The sequence below is a fragment of the Glycine soja genome, chromosome 13 (assembly GCF_004193775.1).
Source record: "Glycine soja cultivar W05 chromosome 13, ASM419377v2, whole genome shotgun sequence".
Classification (NCBI taxonomy): domain Eukaryota; kingdom Viridiplantae; phylum Streptophyta; class Magnoliopsida; order Fabales; family Fabaceae; genus Glycine; species Glycine soja.
The window spans coordinates 3,781,283-3,800,929 of NC_041014.1; positions in this window are offsets into that span (position 1 = coordinate 3,781,283).

The following is a 19,647-nucleotide window of genomic DNA, read 5'->3' on the forward strand; positions in this document are numbered from 1 at the left end:
GAGGGCTTTTTCCGGAGGAGCCCTGGTGCTTACCAACATGGATGGCGAAGAGCTACCTTCACCCGTGAACTCTGATGTCGTCAAACAATATTATGCTTAGAAGCTGGGGCAATTAAGGATGTCGCTGCATGTTCTTTATCTTTATGCGTTTTCTGGATTTCCCCCAGGGATTTCCTGTCTGTTGTATCTCTCGTTACAATCTTTCAAAGAAATGAACGTGGATTCGAGGCTTTTAGTCCTCACGTTAGTTTCACACCTTGCGTTAATCTGTGATCACCTGAGCCCTTCCGCTCAGTTCATGGGATCCCCCAAGCGCTTAATTAGAATTGAACCTGAACCAACTTTCCCTAAATTTTCTGCGTTTGAAAACATTCATGCATACGCATACGCATACACATGTATATTGTTGTGGTAAAACAGGGGCAGGATCACCTTGGGCTACCTTCTGGAGTAGAGACAAAACAGGAACGGCAAAAACCAATCAAGGTAGGGTAATGACGCGGTCAAGATTGGCCATACCTGGTTGTTTATTACTTGCAGGTACTTAAGAACGAACGCAAGTGGGGATGGGGTCACGACCGACCGATCGTTGCCCTTCTCTGTGCGAAACAAGCAGAGAATGTCGCTGCAAGGCAGCCCCGTATCCTTTGTATTTTGCAGCTTTCTTTTACTTTTTGTTTGTTTTAAAAAGTAAAAAAATAAGTAATCAACGCCTAATTCTAACCTAAGTAAGTTCAAGTTAGGCAAGATGCTAATCCATGAGAAGGGAGGGGACATGGTTAATATTCCCCTCAAAAAAAAAAAAAAAAAAAGAGCATGAAATGTAGCACCTTATTGCGTAGGTAGTCAAGATTCATCATGAAGTTTGTATATGTATAGGTATTAGAAATACCAAGATGAGCGCATGTGCAATTTTTGGTACCCCGAAATGCTTTGAGTATGCATGTATGTAAATTTAGCCAAGGAGGCGTGTGTGATGTAAATAACAAATACACCTTGGAAGTACATGTAAATAATCTAGGTAATGAAGCTACCTTGATTGTATATGGGTGCATTTTTCTTAGTTAATAGGATGTCTTGTGCAAGTGAACGTTCGTAGGGAAATATGCGCATAAGCTTGCTCTAAATTTACATTGATGTTTGTATTTATGGGAGGAGGTTGTATGTCATTTTTGTTTTAAGAGTAGTGTCCCACTGGTAAAACTAACTTTCCAAATGTTTGCCTTCGCAGGAAATGGCTCCGAGGAAGCTTGCCTCGAAGAGGTCCAGGAAGGACAAGGCAGCTGAAGGAACTAGTTCCGCTCCGGAGTATGATAGTCACCGCTTTAGGAGTGCTGTACACCAGCAGCGCTTCGAGGCCATCAAGGGATGGTCGTTTCTCCGGGAGCGACGCGTCCAGCTCAGGGACGACGAGTATACTGATTTCCAGGAGGAAATAGGGCGCCGGCGGTGGGCATCACTGGTTACTCCCATGGCCAAGTTTGATCCAGAAATAGTCCTTGAGTTTTATGCCAATGCTTGGCCAACAGAGGAGGGCGTGCGTGACATGAGATCCTGGGTAAGGGGTCAGTGGATCCCGTTTGATGCCGACGCTATCGGCCAACTCCTAGGATATCCGTTGGTGTTGGAAGAGGGCCAGGAATGTGAGTATGACCAGAGGAGGAACCGGTCTGACGGGTTCGATGAGGAGGCCATCGCCCAGCTGCTATGTATACCGGGACAGGATTTTGCCCGGACTGCTGCAGGGAGGCGAGTGCGAATCATGCGCACCAACATGACCACCCTGACCCAGATATGGATGACATTGCTCCTCAGCAACATCCTGCCCACCGATCATAATTCCGACCTCCCCATGCCGAAGTGCCAGCTGGTGTACGCCATCCTGACACGGATGAGCATCCATGTGGCTCAGTTGATCGCTGATGCCATCTATATTTTTGCAGGTATGGCGCCCACTAGGCACCCTTTGGACCCAGATAAGTCCAACAGGGCCCTGGGATTCCCCGCACTGATCACAGGACTCTGCCAGTCGTTCGGAGTCCCCGTTGCACCTACCAAGGTGATTCGGCCGCCCATCACCCGGGCTTTTATTGAGAAGTACTGTACCCAGAGACAGGCTCAGGGTGATGCTCCACAGGCCGCAGGCGCGCCCCCACCACCTCATCAGGCTGGCCAGGCTGGGGCATTTGACATGGAGCAGTATTTACGGCATTTGGTTCGCCAGCAGGCGGCCAACCACCGAGCACATGTACGGACCCATGATTGTCTGTACCAGATGAGCCTTAGCATGCAGAGCCAGGGCTTCGCTTCTTTTTCATGCCCTACTCCAGACCAGTTCAGGGCAGAGGTTGCATGGCCCGGAGATTGGCCCGAGGCCCAAGCAGGAGAGGCACCCCCAGAAGCTCCCGGCGATGGAGAAGAAGCCCACGAGGATGAGGAGATGGCCGATTTGCTTGACTTCTTGGGAGGGAGTGGAGATACGTGACTGGGAGATCCCCAGATTCATGTTTTCTTTCATATTTCTTTTGTCATTTTTATTCTATGTTATTGTTTTGACTTGAGAGACTAATGTTTGTTTTTGTTGTTTCGATTGTCATTTGTACAGCGCATACATTTTTGTTTAGATTGTTGCGTTAGTATTTATATATCATTACTATCGATGATGTTTGAAATTCTGGAACCGTGTAGAGTTCTTCGTTTAGGAACATCGTCCAAAAGTATATATGTAAAATAAACAAAAAAAATCATGATAAAAATAAAAATAGAAAAGAAAAGAAAATGAAATGGAAAAGAGAACAAAAGGGAAAGAAGAGGGCAAGTAAAGAAAAAGAGAGCAAATAAGAAAAAAAGAAGAGGGCGAGTAAAGAAAAAGAGAGCAAATAAGAAAAAAAGAAGAAGGCAAGTAAGGAAAAAGGTGGAAAAAGAGAAAATAAGTTGTCTAGCTAAAAACCGACATGCTTTTGAAAAGAGATGATTTCCAACTCTTCTTTGAAAAAAAAATTCATTGATCATGACCGATTTTTGAAGAGAAAAAAAACGTGTCTACACCTGAAGGGTGAATGCTGTGAAATTTCCCCGGACGCCCGAAATGGACTCGAATGAATGCACAAATTGATAAAAGAACATATTTTGGAAACATTGGGTTGATTTAAAATAGAGGAAATAAATCCTAAGCCCTAGCATCACATGACCATAAAAATTTGACACTTGAGTGTCCGCATAGGTGCATGCATGACCAGTTTTGCATAAAATTTCCAAATCATCATTTTTGCATTTGTGTCATGGAAATAATGTGGGGCATCCCTTTTACCCTTGAACCAAACCAAGCCCTGACATGTATCATGTCTAGCCATTCTACAAGCTTTGAGCCAAAATCCTGACTCACCATAAACCTTGACCCAGGGTGAGAATGTCAATCCTTACCCTCGGAAGCAAAAAGGAATAGAAGGGAAATTTCCAATCAAAGAAAAAGAGAAGGAAAATTTCCAATGAAAGCAAAAAAGAAAAGAAGGAAAATTCCCCAATCAAAGAGTGGGAGAAAGCAAAAAGAAAAGAAAGGAAATTCCCAATCAAAGAATGGGAGAAAGTAAAAAAGGGAAGGAAAGAAAGTTCTTGAAGGAAAAACAGAAGGAATATGCAGAGAGGTCTTTGGACCGGACAATATCTGAACAATACAGAATTGTCACCAAATGAACGAAAAAAGAAGGAAAGGGAACCACGACCTAAAATAGTCTTCTCCCTTTGATTACCAACCAAAATCCCGTGCGCTAGCGACTTTTTTTTCTCGCCCCGCACTAAACAAAAACAGAAAAAGAAAAAAGCCAGAAAAATCAAAAGCCAAAAACACACAAAAGAAGAAACCACCAAAAGAACCCATTCCCAAGGGAAGCCCTATTGATCCATGATCACGCGTGTAATTTTTGATTTGATAGGAAATAATTTGCAAAGTCAAGTTATGACATATCTATGGTTCGGAATTAGGATGAAACACTTACCTGTGCGAGATTGATACACTTTGAGTGGATTTCTTCTATTTTTGTCGAACCCAGTGTTTCCTCTAAATGATCATTTAGAAACGAAATGCTAACATCCAAAATCTCATTTATGGTTATGGGAGATTTCATCAGCAGACTCTCCTTCCCCGGTAGACGCATTGTTTTTCACTCAAAAAAGCATATGCTGCTCTAAATCAGTTGGAATATTTGTCTCCTTGCTAAAGCATGTTTGCATTTTAGTGGAGAAAACACCGAGACTTTTTCAAATCTCACAAGTTATCCAGAACTACGTAGGTCTGAGTTCCTCATTGGAGGATACGTAGGAGCAAGAGCCTCGCTTTTGTCGACCACACCGCCTTTTGTTGCCATGACTCAAGAGCTGGTAGCCCGCGGAGACACCTTACGGTTATCCGCACCTCGTCATTCAGTGACCCCAAGTGTGATTCACGAGCAGAGACCAATATGGTCATCTGCGCCCTTTCTGGAGATGTCAGCATTTTCCGATGGAGACTTTTCAACTCTCACAGGTTATCAAGAACTACGTAGGTCTGAATTCCTCATTGGAGGATACGTAGGAGCAAGAGCCTTGCTTTTGTCGGCCGCCCCATAATCTTTGTCATACTGACCCTGAGGTCATGTGACATGCACCCTTGTATCATCCAGAGGCGGCGGGCCCGATGATACGCGGAGATACCTTACGGTTATCCGCACCCTTTTGTCATCCAGAGGCGGCGGGCCCGATGATACGCGGAGATACCTTACGGTTATCCGCACCCTTTTGTCATCCAGAGGCGGCGGGCCCGATGACAAGCAGAGACCAAGTTTGGTCATTCTGCACCCTTGTATCATCCAGAGGCGGCGGGCCCGATGATACGCGGAGATACCTTACGGTTATCCGCACCCTTTTGTCATCCAGAGGCGGCGGGCCCGATGACAAGCAGAGACCAAGTTTGGTCATTCTGCACCCTTGTATCATCCAGAGGCAGCGGGCCCGATGATACGCGGAGATACCTTACGGTTATCCGCACCCTTTTGTCATCCAGAGGCGGCGGGCCCGATGACAAGCAGAGACCAAGTTTGGTCATTCTGCACCCTTGTATCATCCAGAGGCGGCGGGCCCGATGATACGCGGAGATACCTTACGGTTATCCGCACCCTTTTGTCATCCAGAGGCGGCAGGCCCGATGACAAGCAGAGAGCAAGTTTGGTCATTCTGCACCCTTGTATCATCCAGAGGCGGCGGGCCCGATGATACGCGGAGATACCTTACGGTTATCCGCACCCTTTTGTCATCCAGAGGCGGCGGGCCCGATGACAAGCAGAGACCAAGTTTGGTCATTCTGCACACTTGTATCATCCAGAGGCGGCGGGCCCGATGATACGCGGAGATACCTTACGGTTATCCGCACCCTTTTGTCATCCAGAGGCGGCGGGCCCGATGACAAGCAGAGACCAAGTTTGGTCATTCTGCACCCTTGTATCATCCAGAGGCGGCGGGCCCGATGATACGCGGAGATACCTTATGGTTATCCGCACCCTTTTGTCATCCAGAGGCGGCGGGCCCGATGACAAGCAGAGACCAAATTTGGTCATTCTGCACCCTTGTATCATCCAGAGGCGGCGGGCCCGATGATACGCGGAAATACCCGAGTGGTTATCCGTATAAACATTCTTTTGCTATCTGTAAGACAGAACGCTTGATAGCATGCAGAGACTGACATAGTCTTCTGCACCTTTTGTTCCTCCGGGAACAACAAGTCATTTACACGCGGAAATTTCATGGTCACCCGCGACTCTCGTCAACCGAGAGGAGCGAAATTAGTGTCATACACTGATTTTCGTCCGGGGACCTTTGCTTGATGACATGCGACCATTCTTTGGTCCTTGTGAGGTGCTTGGCATCCATCATTAGGCAATTTGTGAAATTCTAGGAACGACAAGTCATGGTCGCCCGCGACTCTCGTCAACCGAGAGGAGCGAAATTAGTGTCATACATTGATTTTCGTCCGGGGACCTTTGCTTGATGACATGCGACCATTCTTTGGTCCTTGTGAGGTGCTTGGCACCCATCATTAGGCAATTTGTGATATTCTGGGAACAACAAGTCATTTGCATGTGGAGATTTTATGGTCACCCGCGACTCTCGTCAAATCGAGAGGAACGAAATTAGTGTCTTATCTTTACTTTCCTTTTATCTCCAATAAAAGACAAGTAAAGAGGGGCAACTGTCATACCCTAATTTCGTCCGGGGACCTTTGCTTCATGACATGCGACCTTTCTTTGGTCCTTGTGAGGTGCTTGACACCCATCATTAGGCAGTTTGTGAAATTCCAGGACATGCCGGAAAATCAAAAAAAAATATTGATGCACAATCCGTAAGTTTCCGTGACACACCGGAAATCAAATGGAAGCATCGTTGCATAATTAAGTGAGGTTCCGTAACATTCCGTAAGTCAAAAAGGGGATGGTTATGTAATCTGCAAGGTTCTGTAACATTAAGGAAAGAAAACAAGTATCGTTACGGAATTCGTAAGTTTCCGTAACTTTACGAAAAAAGAATCACCAAAAAAGCAGAGGGGGGGTGTACTTAGTAAAAATGGGGGTGCAAATAGCACCCAGGCCCACTTGGGCCCTCCAGAATATTCCTCCAGAAGGCTGTTGCTTCTGGAGGAAGCAACCTGGCTCGCCTGGGCGAGCTGGGCGGCAACCACCTCCCCTATTTTGCTATAAATAGGGGAGGAAGTGAAGAAGAAAAGGGTTCAGCCCCTTTGGCACTTCTCTCTCTTTCGAATTTGCTTGGAAAAATCGTTTCCGTGAAGAAAATCTAAGCCGAGGCGCTTCCGAAACGTTTCCGTAACGTTTTCCGTGAAGAATTTCGCAAAGGTTTCAACCGTTCTTCGACGTTCTTCATTCGTTCTTCATCGTTCTTCGATCTTCAACGGGTAAGTACCTCGAACCAAGCTTTTCGATACATTCTATGTACCCGTAGTGGTCCACATTGTGTTTCGTGCATTTTTATTCTCGTTTTGTTTACTTTTTATACCCCCTGTTGACGTGCTTAAGCCATTTTACTTAAGTCATTTCTCGCTTAACTTAAAAATAAAATAAATTTCCACCGAACGTTTGAATTGTATTATCCATTAACTTCGTTTAAAATAAATTCCGACCGTTCGGTCGTGCCGTAACCACGTTGGAAATCAAAAAGAGGTAAAAAATAATATAATAATCAAAAAGACATCTTTTAGTAAAATAAAGCGGAAAATCAATCGGACGTTTTCTCTTTGGGATTTCTCATTCTTAATCGAATTGATTAATAACTAAAGTGAAACTAAAGGCTAAAATCAATTCGCCTAGTCAAGCTCGTCCATAAAAATAGGCTTTTGAAGTTTGTCATTTCATTTTTCTCACTAAGTAAAATGGATCATTTTTAAGGTCCAACGCCTTAAAATGATCACCTCTTAAAGTAAAAAAGAATCACTTGATAAAAAAGAACTACGTAGGTCTGATTTTCTCATCCCAAATTGAGGAATACGTAGGAGCAAAGGGAAACACCCTTGTCGACCACAAAAAGAGAAAATATAAAAAGGGTATAAAGGATATAGAGACATAAAAAGGGAACATAAAAAACCAAAGTCATGTTTGCACATTCGATTAAAGGCTGCCGTCCCTTGGGGCGGACGTGTGGGGTGCTAATACCTTCCCCGTGCGTAAATACAACTCCCGAACCTTTCACTTAAAAGTTCGTAGATCGCGTCTTTTCCGGTTTTTCCGACGTTTTCCTCAAATAAACGTTGGTGGCGACTCCGCGCGTATTCCTTTCGTGGAATACGCATCCCGCGAGTCACGCGTCGCCCTCCCGCCGAAGGGTAGGTTGCGACAATATCGAGACGCTCAAAATTGAACAATGGAATCTCTCGAGATATTCAAATGATTATAACTTTTCACTCGGATGCCCGATTCACGTGCATCTTATATCGAGACCCTCGAAATTGAACACGGAAGCTCTTGGCAAATTCAAACAGTCATAACTTTTGACTCGAATGTATGATCGACGCTGATTATATATCGAGACACTGAAAATTGAACAACGGAAGCTCTCAAGAAATTGAAATGGCTATAACTTTTCACTCGGATGTCTGATTCCCGTGCATCATATATCGAGACCCTCGAAATTGAACACGGAAGCTCTCAGCAAATTCAAACGGCCATAACTTTTGACTCGAATGTATGATCGACGCTGATTATATATCGAGACACTGAAAATTGAACAACGGAAGCTCTCGAGAAGTTCAAATGACTATAAATTTTCACTCGGATGTCCGATTCACGTGCATCATATATCGAGACCCACGAAATTGAACACGGAAGCTCTCAGCAAATTCAAACGGCAATAACCTTTGACTATAATGTATGATCGACGCCCATGATATATCGAGAAGCTCAAAATTGAAAAATGGAATCTCTCGAGAAATTCAAATGGCTATATCTTTTCACTCGAATGTTCGATTGACATGCATCATATATCGAGACCGTCGAAATTGAATACGAAAGCTGTCAGCAAATTCAAACGGCCATAACTTTTGACTTGAATGTATGATCGAGGCTGATTATATATCGAGACACTGAAGACTGAATAACGGAAGCTCTCGAGAAATTCAAATGGCAATAACTTTTCACTTAGGTGTCCGATTCACGTGCATCATATATCAAGACACTGAAAATTGAACAACGGAAGCTCTCGAGAAATTCAAATGGCTAGAACTTTTTACTCGGATGTCCGATTCACGTGCATCATATATCGAGACCCACGAAATTGAACACGAAAGCTCTCGGCAAATTCAAACGGCCATAACCTTTGACAATAATGTATGATCGACGTCCATAATATATCGAGACTCTGAAAATTGAACAACGGAAGCTCACGAGAAATTCAAATGGCTATAACGTTTCACTCGTATGTCTAGTTCACCTGGATCATATATCGAGACCCTCGAAATTGAACACGAAGCTCCTGGAAAATTCAAAAGGTAATAACTTTTGACTCGAATGTATGATCGACGCCCATGATATATCGTGACACTCAAAATTGTACAACGGAAGCGCTCGAGAAATTCAATTGGTATAACTTTTCACTCGAATGTCCGATTCACAAACGTAATATATCGACACGCGCGAAATTAAATACGAAAGCTCACGGCAAATTCAATTGGCCATATCCTTTGACTCGAATTTATGATCGACGCCCATTATATATCTAGACTCTCAAACAGAATCTAGACTCGAAATTGAACACGGAATCTCTCGGCAAATTCAAACAACCATAACCTTTAACTCGAATGTATTGTCGTCGCCTATCATATATCGAGACGATCAAAATTGAACAATGTAATCTCTCGAGATATTCAAATGATTATAACTTTTCACTCGGATGTTCGATTCACGTGCATCTTATATCAAGACCCTCGAAATTGAACACGGAAGCTCTTGGCAAATTCAAACAGTCATAACTTTTGACTCGAATGTATGACAGACGCTGATTATATATCGAGACACTGAAAATTGAACAACGGAAGCTCTCGAGAAATTGAAATGGCTAAAACCTTTCACTCGGATGTCCGATTCACGTGCATCATATATCGAGACCCTCGAAATTGAACATGGAAGCTCTCAGCAAATTCAAACGGCCATAACTTTTGACTTGAATGTATGATCGACGCTGATTATATATGGAGACACTGAAAATTGAACAACGGAAGCTCTCGAGAAATTCAAATGGCTATAAATTTTCACTCGGATGTCCGATTCACGTGCATCATATATCGAGACCCACGAAATTGAACACGAAAGCTCTCGGCAAATTCAAACGGCCATAACCTTTGACTATAATGTATGATCGACGCCCATGATATATCGAGAAGCTCAAAATTGAAAAATGGAATCTCTCGAGAAATTCAAATGGCCATATCCTTTCACTCGAATGTTCGATTCACATGCATCATATATCGAGACCGTCGAAATTGAATACGAAAGCTGTCGGCAAATTCAAACGGCCATAACTTTTGACTTGAATGTATGATCGAGGCTGATTATATATCGAGACACTGAAGATTGAACAACGGAAGCTCTCGAGAAATTCAAATGGCAATAACTTTTCACTTAGGTGTCCGATTCACGTGCATCATATATCAAGACACTGAAAATTGAACAACGGAAGCTCTCGAGAAATTCAAATGGCTAGAACTTTTTACTCGGATGTCCGATTCACGTGCATCATATATCGAGACCCACGAAATTGAAAACGAAAGCTCTCGGCAAATTCAAACGGCCATAACCTTTGACAATAATGTATGATCGACGTCCATGATATATCGAGACTCTGAAAATTGAACAACCGAAGCTCACGAGAAATTGAAATGGCTATAACGTTTCACTCGAATGTCTAGTTCACCTGGATCATATATCGAGACCCTCGAAATTGAACACGAAGCTCCTGGAAAATTCAAAACGTAATAACTTTTGACTCGAATGTATGATCGACGCCCATGATATATCGTGACACTCAAAATTGTACAACGGAAGCCCTCGAGAAATTCAATTGGTATAACTTTTCACTCGGATGTCTGATTCACAAACATAATATATCGACACGCGCGAAATTGAATACGAAAGCTCACGGCAAATTCAATTGGCCATATCCTTTGACTCGAATTTATGATCGACGCCCATTATATATCTAGACTCTCAAACGGAATCTAGACTCGAAATTGAACACGGAATCTCTCAGCAAATTCAAACAGCCATAACCTTTAACTCGAATGTATTGTCGACGACTATGATATATCGAGACGCTCAAAATTGAACAATGGAATCTCTCGAGATATTCAAATGATTATAACTTTTCACTCGGATGCCCGATTCACGTGCATCTTATATCGAGACCCTCGAAATTGAACACGAAAGCTCTTGGCAAATTCAAACAGTCATAACTTTTGACTCGAATGTATGATCGACGCTGATTATATATCTAGACACTGAAAATTGAACAACGGAAGCTCTCGAGAAATTGAAATGGCTATAACGTTTCACTCGGATGTTCGATTCACGTGCATCATATATCGAGACCCTCGAAATTGAACACGGAAGCTGTCAGCAAATTCAAACGGCCATAACTTTTGACTCGAATGTATGATCGACGCTGATTATATATCGAGACACTGAAAATTGAAAAACGGAAGCTCTCGAGAAATTCAAATGGCTATAACTTTTCACTCGGATGTCCGATTCACTTGCATCATATATCGAGACCCACAAAATTGAAAACGAAATCTCTAGGAAAATTCAAACGGCCATAACCTTTGACTATAATGTATGATCGACGTCCATGATATATCGAGACTCTGAAAATTGAACAACGGAAGCTCTCGAGAAATTCAAATGGCTATAACTTTTCACTCGGATGTCCGATTCACGTGCATCATATATCAAGACACTGAAAATTGAACAACGGAAGCTCTCGAGAAATTCAAATGGCTAGAACTTTTCACTCGGATGTCCGATTCACGAACATAATACATCGACTGGCTCGAAATTGATTGTATGATCGACGCCCATGATATATCGAGACGCTCAAAATTAAACAACAGAAGCTCCCAGGAAATTCAAATGGCTATAACTTTTCACTCGGATGTCCGATTCACATGCATCATATATCGAGACCCTCGACATTGAATAAGGAAGCTCTCGGCAAATTCAAACAGCCATAACTATTGAATCGATTGTATGATCGACGCCCATGATATATCGAGACGCTCAAAATTAAACAACAGAAGCTCTTGAGAAATTCAAATGGCTATATCTTTTCACTCGGATGTTCGATTCACACGCTTAATATATCTTGACCCTCGAAGTTGAACAAGGAAGTTCTCGGCAAATTCAAACGGCCATAACCTTTGACTCAAATTTATGATCGACGCCGATTATATATCGAGACGCTTAAAATTGAACAACAAAAGCTCTCGAGAAATTCAAATGGCTATAACGTTTCACTCGGATGTCCGATTCACGTGCAGCTTATATTGAGATCCTCGAAATTGAACATGGAATCTCTCGGCAAATCCAAACGGCCATAGCCTTTGACCCGAATGTATTGTCGACGCCCATGATATATCTAGATGGTCAAAATTGAACAACCGAAGCTCTCTAGAAATTCAAATGGCTATAACTTTTGACTCGGATGTCTGATTCACGTGCATCATATATCGAGACCCTCGAAATTGAACACGGATGCTCTTCGCAAATGCAAACGGCCATAACTTTTGACTCGAATATATGATCGACGCCCATGATATATCGAGACGCTCAAAATTGATTGGCAAGCTCTCGGAAAATACAAACGGCCGTTACTTTTGACTCGAATATATGATCGACGCCCATGATATAACGAGATGCTCAAAACTGAATACGGAAGCTCTCACAAATTCAAACGGCCATTTCTTTTGACTTGAATGTTTGATTGACGCCCATGATATAACGTGACGCTCAAAATTGAACAACGGAATTTTTCCCCAAATTCGAACAGCCATAACTTTTGACTCGAATGTATAATCGACGCCCATGATATATCGAGACGATAAAAAATTGAACAACAGAAGCTCTCAAGAAATTCAAATGGCTATAACTTTTTACTCGAATGTCCGATTCTAGTTTATCATATATCGAGACCCTCGAAATTGAACATGAAAGCTATCTGCAAATTCAAATGGCCATAAGTTTTGACTCGAATGTATGATTGACACCCATTATATATCTAGACGCTCAAAATTAAACAACGGAAGCTCTCGAGAAATTCAAATGGCTATAACTTTTCACTCGGTTGTCTGATTCACGTGCAACATATATCCAGACCCTCAAAGTTGAACACGGAAGCTCTCAGAAAATTCAAACGGCCCTAACTTTTGACTTGAATGTATGATCGACGCCCTTGATATATCGAGACGGACAAATTTGAACATCAGAACCTCTCTGCAAATTCAAGCGGCCCTAACTTTTGACTCGAATGTATGATTGACGCCCATTATATATCTAGACGCTCAAAATTGAACAACGGAAGCTCTCGAGAAATTCAAATGGCTATAACTTTTCACTCGGTTGTCTGATTCACGTGCATCATATATCGAGACCCTCAAAGTTGAACACAGAAGCTCTCGAAAAATTCAAACGGCCCTAACTTTTGACTTGAATGTATGATCGACGCCCTTGATATATCGAGACGGACAAAATTGAACAACGGAAGCTCTCAGAAAATTCAAATGGCCATAACCTTTGAATCGAATGTATGATCGACGCCCATGATATATCGAGAAGCTCAAAATTGAACAACGGAACCTCTCGGAAAATTCAAATGGCCACTACTTTTGACTGGAATGTATGATTGACGCCCTTGATATATCGAGACGCTCAAAATTGAACAACAAAAGCTCTCCAGAAATTCAAATGGCTATAACTTTTCACTCGGATCTCCGATTCACGTGCATCATATATCGAGACCCTTGAAATTGAACACAGAAGTCTCAGCAAATGCAAACGGCCATAACTTTTGACTCGAATGTATGATTTACGCCCATCATATATCGAGACGCTCAAAATTGAACAACGGAACCTCTCTAGAAAATCAAATGGCTATAACATTTCACTCGGATGTCTGATTCACGTGCATCATATATCGAAACCCTCGAAATTGAACACGAAAGCTCTATGCAAATGCAAACGGCCATAACTTTTGACTAGAATGTATGATCGACGCCCATGATATATTGAGACGCTCAAAATTGAACAATGGAAGCTCTCGAGAAATTTAAATGGCTATAACTTTTAACTCGAATGTCCGATTCACGTGCATCATATATCGAGACACTCAAAATGGAACATGAAAGCTCTCGGGAAAATTCAAACGGCCCTAACTTTTGACTTGAATGTATGATCAACGCCCTTGATATATCGAGATGGACAAAATTGAACAACGGAAGCTCTCAGAAAATTCAAATGGCCATAACCTTTGACTCGAATGTATGATCGACGCCCATGATATATCGAGACGCTTAAATTTGAACATCAGAACCTCTCGGAAAATTCAAATGGCCATAACTTTTGATTCGAATGTATGATCGACACCCATGATATATCGAGATGCACAAAATTGAATAGCGGAAGCTCTCCAGAAATTCAAATGGCTATATCTTGTCACTCGGATATCCGACTCACGTTCATCATTTATCGAGACCCTAGAAATTGAACACGGAAGCTCTCACAAATTCAAACTGCCATAACTTTGGACTCGAATGTATGATCAACGCCCATGATATATAGAGACGTTGAATATTGAACAGCGGAAGCTCTCGAGAAATTCAAATGGCTATAACTTTTTACTCGAATGTCCGATTCTTATGCATCCTATATCGAGACCCTCGAAATTGAACAAGAAAGCTCTCTGCAAATTCAAGCGGCCCTAACTTTTGACTTGAAGGTATGATCGACGCCCATGATATATTGAGACGCTAAAAATTGAACAATGGAAGCTCTCGAGAAATTTAAATGGCTATAACTTTTAACTCGAATGTCCGATTCACGTGAATCATATATCGAGACACTCAAAATCGAATGTATGATCAACGCCCATGATATATAGAGACGTTGAATATTGAACAGCGGAAGCTCTCGAGAAATTCAAATGGCTATAACTTTTTACTCGAATGTCTGATTCTTATGCATCCTATATCGAGACCCTCGAAATTGAACACGAAAGCTCTCTGCAAATTCAAGCGGCCCTAACTTTTGACTTGAATGTATGATCGACGCCCTTGATATATCGAGACGCTCAAATTTGAACATCAGAACCTCTTGGAAAATTAAAATGGCCATAACTTTTGATTCGAATGTATGATCAACGCCCATGATATATAGAGACGTTGAATATTGAACAGCGGAAGCTCTCGAGAAATTCAAATGGCTATAACTTTTTACTCGAATGTCCGATTCTTATGCATCCTATATCGGGACCCTCGAAATTGAACACGAAAACTCTCTGCAAATTCAAGCGGCCCTAACTTTTGACTTGAATGTATGATCGACGCCCTTGATATATCGAGACGCTCAAATTTGAACATCAGAACCTCTCTGCAAATTCAAGCGGCCCTAACTTTTGACTCGAATGTATGATTGACGCCCATTATATATCTAGACGCTCAAAATTGAACAACGGAAGCTCTCGAGAAATTCAAATGGCTATAACTTTTCACTCGGTTGTCTGATTCACGTGCATCATATATCGAGACCCTCAAAGTTGAACACAGAAGCTCTCGAAAAATTCAAACGGCCCTAACTTTTGACTTTAATGTATGATCGACGCCCTTGATATATCGAGACGGACAAAATTGAACAACGGAAGCTCTCAGAAAATTCAAATGGCCATAACCTTTGAATCGAATGTATGATCGACGCCCATGATATATCGAGAAGCTCAAAATTGAACAACGTAACCTCTCGGAAAATTCAAATGGCCACTACTTTTGACTCGAATGTATGATTGACGCCCTTGATATATCGAGACGCTCAAAATTGAACAACAAAAGCTCTCCAGAAATTCAAATGGCTATAACTTTTCACTCGGATCTCCGATTCACGTGCATCATATATCGAGACCCTTGAAATTGAACACAGAAGTCTCAGCAAATGCAAACGGCCATAACTTTTGACTCGAATGTATGATTTACGCCCATCATATATCGAGACGCTCAAAATTGAACAACGGAACCTCTCTAGAAAATCAAATGGCTATAACATTTCACTCGGATGTCTGATTCACGTGCATCATATATCGAAACCCTCGAAATTGAACACGAAAGCTCTCTGCAAATGCAAACGGCCCTAACTTTTGACTCGAATGTATGATTGACGCCCATTATATATCTAGACGCTCAAAATTGAACAACGGAAGCTCTCGAGAAATTCAAATGGCTATAACTTTTCACTCGGTTGTCTGATTCACGTGAATCATATATCGAGACCCTCAAAGTTGAACACGGAAGCTCTCGGAAAATTCAAACGGCCCTAACTTTTGACTTGAATGTATGATCGACGCCCTTGATATATCAAGACGGACAAAATTGAACAACGGAAGCTCTCAGAAAATTCAAATGGCCATAACCTTTGACTCGAATGTATGATCGACGCCCATGATATATCGAGAAGCTCAAAATTGAACATCAGAACCTCTCGGAAAATTCAAATGGCCATAACTTTTGATTCGAATGTATGATCGACGCCCATGATATATCGAGATGCACAAAATTGAATAGCGGAAGCTCTCCAGAAATTCAAATGGCTATATCTTGTCACTCGGATATCCGACTCACGTGCATCATTTATCGAGACCATAGAAATTGAACACGGAAGCTCTCGCAAATTCAAACTGCCATAACTTTTGACTCGAATGTATGATCAACGCCCATGATATATAGAGACGTTGAATATTGAACAGCGGAAGTTCTCGAGAAATTCAAATGGCTATAACTTTTTACTCGAATGTCCGATTCTTATGCATCCTATATCGAGACCCTTGAAATTGAACACAGAAGCTCTCAGCAACTGCAAACGGCCATAACTTTTGACTCGAATGTATGATTTACGCCCATCATATATCGAGACGCTCAAAATTGAACAACGGAACCTCTCTAGAAAATCAAATGGCTATAACATTTCACTCGGATGTCTGATTCACGTGCATCATATATCGAAACCCTCGAAATTGAACACGAAAGCTCTCTGCAAATGCAAACGGCCATAACTTTTGACTAGAATGTATGATCGACGCCCATGATATATTGAGACGCTCAAAATTGAACAATGGAAGCTCTCGAGAAATTTAAATGGCTATAACTTTTAACTCGAATGTCCGATTCACGTGCATCATATATCGAGACACTCAAAATCGAACATGAAAGCTCTCGGGAAATTGAAAAGGCCATAACTTTTGACTCAAATGTATGATCGACGCCCATGATATATCTAGACGCTATAAATTGAACAACGAAAGCTCTCGAGAAATTCAAATGGGTATAACTTTTCACTCTGATATCCGATTCACGTGCATCATTTATCGACACCCTCGAAATTGAACACGGAAGCTCTCTGCAAATGCAAACGGCTATAACTTTTGACTCAAATGTATGATTGACGTCCATGATATATCGAGACGCTCAAAATAGAACAACGGAAGCTCTCGGAAAATTCAAACGGCCATAACTTTCGACTCGAATGTATGATCGACACCCATTATATATCTAAACACTTGAAATCGAACAACGGAAGCTCTCTAGAAAATCAAATGGCTATAACTTTTGACTCGGATGTCTGATTGACGTGCATTATATATCGAAACACTCGAAATTTAACACGGAAGTTCTATGCAAATGCAAACGGCCATAACTTTTGACTCGAATGTATGATCGATGGCCATGATATATTAAGACGCTCAAAATTTAACAACGGAAGCTCTCGAGAAATGCAAATGGATGTAACTTTATAGTCGGATGTCCGATTCACATGCATCATATATCGAGACCCTCAAAATTGTACACGAAAGCTCTCGACAATTTCAAATGGCCATAACTTTTGACTCGAATGTATGATCGACGCGAATGATATATCGAGACGCTCAAAATTGAACAACATAAGCTCTCTGCAAATGCAAACGACCATAACTTTTGACTCGAATGTATGATCGACGCTCATGATGTATGGAGACGCTCAAAATTGAACAACGGAAGCTCACGAGAAATTCAAATGGCTATAACTTTTCACTCGGATGCCTAGTTCACCTGGATCATATATCGAGACCCTCGAAATTGAACACGAAGCTCCTGGAAAATTCAAAAGGTAATAACTTTTGACTCGAATGTATGATCGATGCCCATGATATATCGTGACACTCAAAATTGTACAACGGAAGCGCTCGAGAAATTCAATTGGTATAACTTTTCACTCGGATGTCCGATTCACAAACATAATATATCGACACACGCGAAATTGTATACGAAAGCTCACGGCAAATTCAATTGGCCATATCCTTTGACTCGAATTTATGATCGACGCCCATTATCTATCTAGACTCTCAAACGGAATCTAGACTCGAAATTGAACACGGAATCTCTCGGCAAATTCAAACGGCCATAACCTTTAACTCGAATGTATTGTCGACGCCTATGATATATCGAGACGCTCAAAATTGAACAATGGAATCTCTCGAGATATTCAAATGATTATAACTTTTCACTCGGATGTCCGATTCACGTGCATCTTATATGGAGACCCTCGAAATTGAACATGGAAGCTCTCGGCAAATTCAAACAGTCATAACTTTTGACTCGAATGTATGATCGACGCTGATTATATATCGAGACACTGAAAATTGAACAACAGAAGCTCTCGAGAAATTGAAATGGCTATAACTTTTCACTCGGATGTCCGATTCACTTGCATCATATATCGAGACCCTCAAAATTGAACATGGAAGCTCTCAGCAAATTCAAACGGCCATAACTTTTGACTCGAATGTATGATCGACGCAGATTATATATGGAGACACTGAAAATTGAACAACGGAAGCTCTCGAGAAATTCAAATGGCTATAAATTTTCACTCGGATGTCCGATTCACGTGCATCATATTTCGAGACCCACGAAATTGAACACGGAAGCTCTCGGCAAATTCAAACGGCCATAACCTTTGACTATAATGTATGATCGACGCCCATGATATATCGAGAAGCTCAAAATTGAACAATGGAATCTCTCGAGAAATTCAAATGGCTATATCTTTTCACTCGGATGTTCGATTCACATGCATCATATATCGAGACCGTCGAAATTGAACACGAAAGCTATCGGCAAATTCAAACGGCCATAACTTTTAACTTGAATGTATGATCGAGGCGGATTATATATCGAGACACTAAAAATTGAACAACGGAAGCTCTCGAGAAATTCAAATGACAATAACTTTTCACTTGGGTGTCCGATTCACGTGCATCATATATCAAGACAGTGAAAATTGAACAACAGAAGTTCTCGAGAAATTGAAATGGCTATAACTTTTCACTCGGATGTCCGATTCACGTGCATCATATATCGAGACCCTCAAAATTGAACATGGAAGCTCTCGGCAAATTCAAACGGCCATAACTTTTTACTTGAATGTATGATCGAGGCTGATTATATATCGAGACTCTGAAAATTGAACAACGGAAGCTCTCTAGAAATTCAAATGGCTATAACTTTTCACTCGGATGTCCGATTCATGTGCATCATATATCAAGACACTGAAAATTGAACAACGTAAGCTCTTGAGAAATTCAAATGGCTAGAACTTTTCACTCGGATGTCCGATTCACGAACATAATACATCGACAGGCTCGAAATTGACTACGAAAGCTCTCGGCAAATTCAAATGGCCATAATTGTTAATTCGAATGTATTGTCGACGCCCATGATATATCGAGACGCTCAAAATTGAACAATGGAAGCTCTCGAGAAATTCCAATGGCTATAACAAATTCAAACGGCCATAACCTTTAACTCGAATGTATTGTCGACGCCCA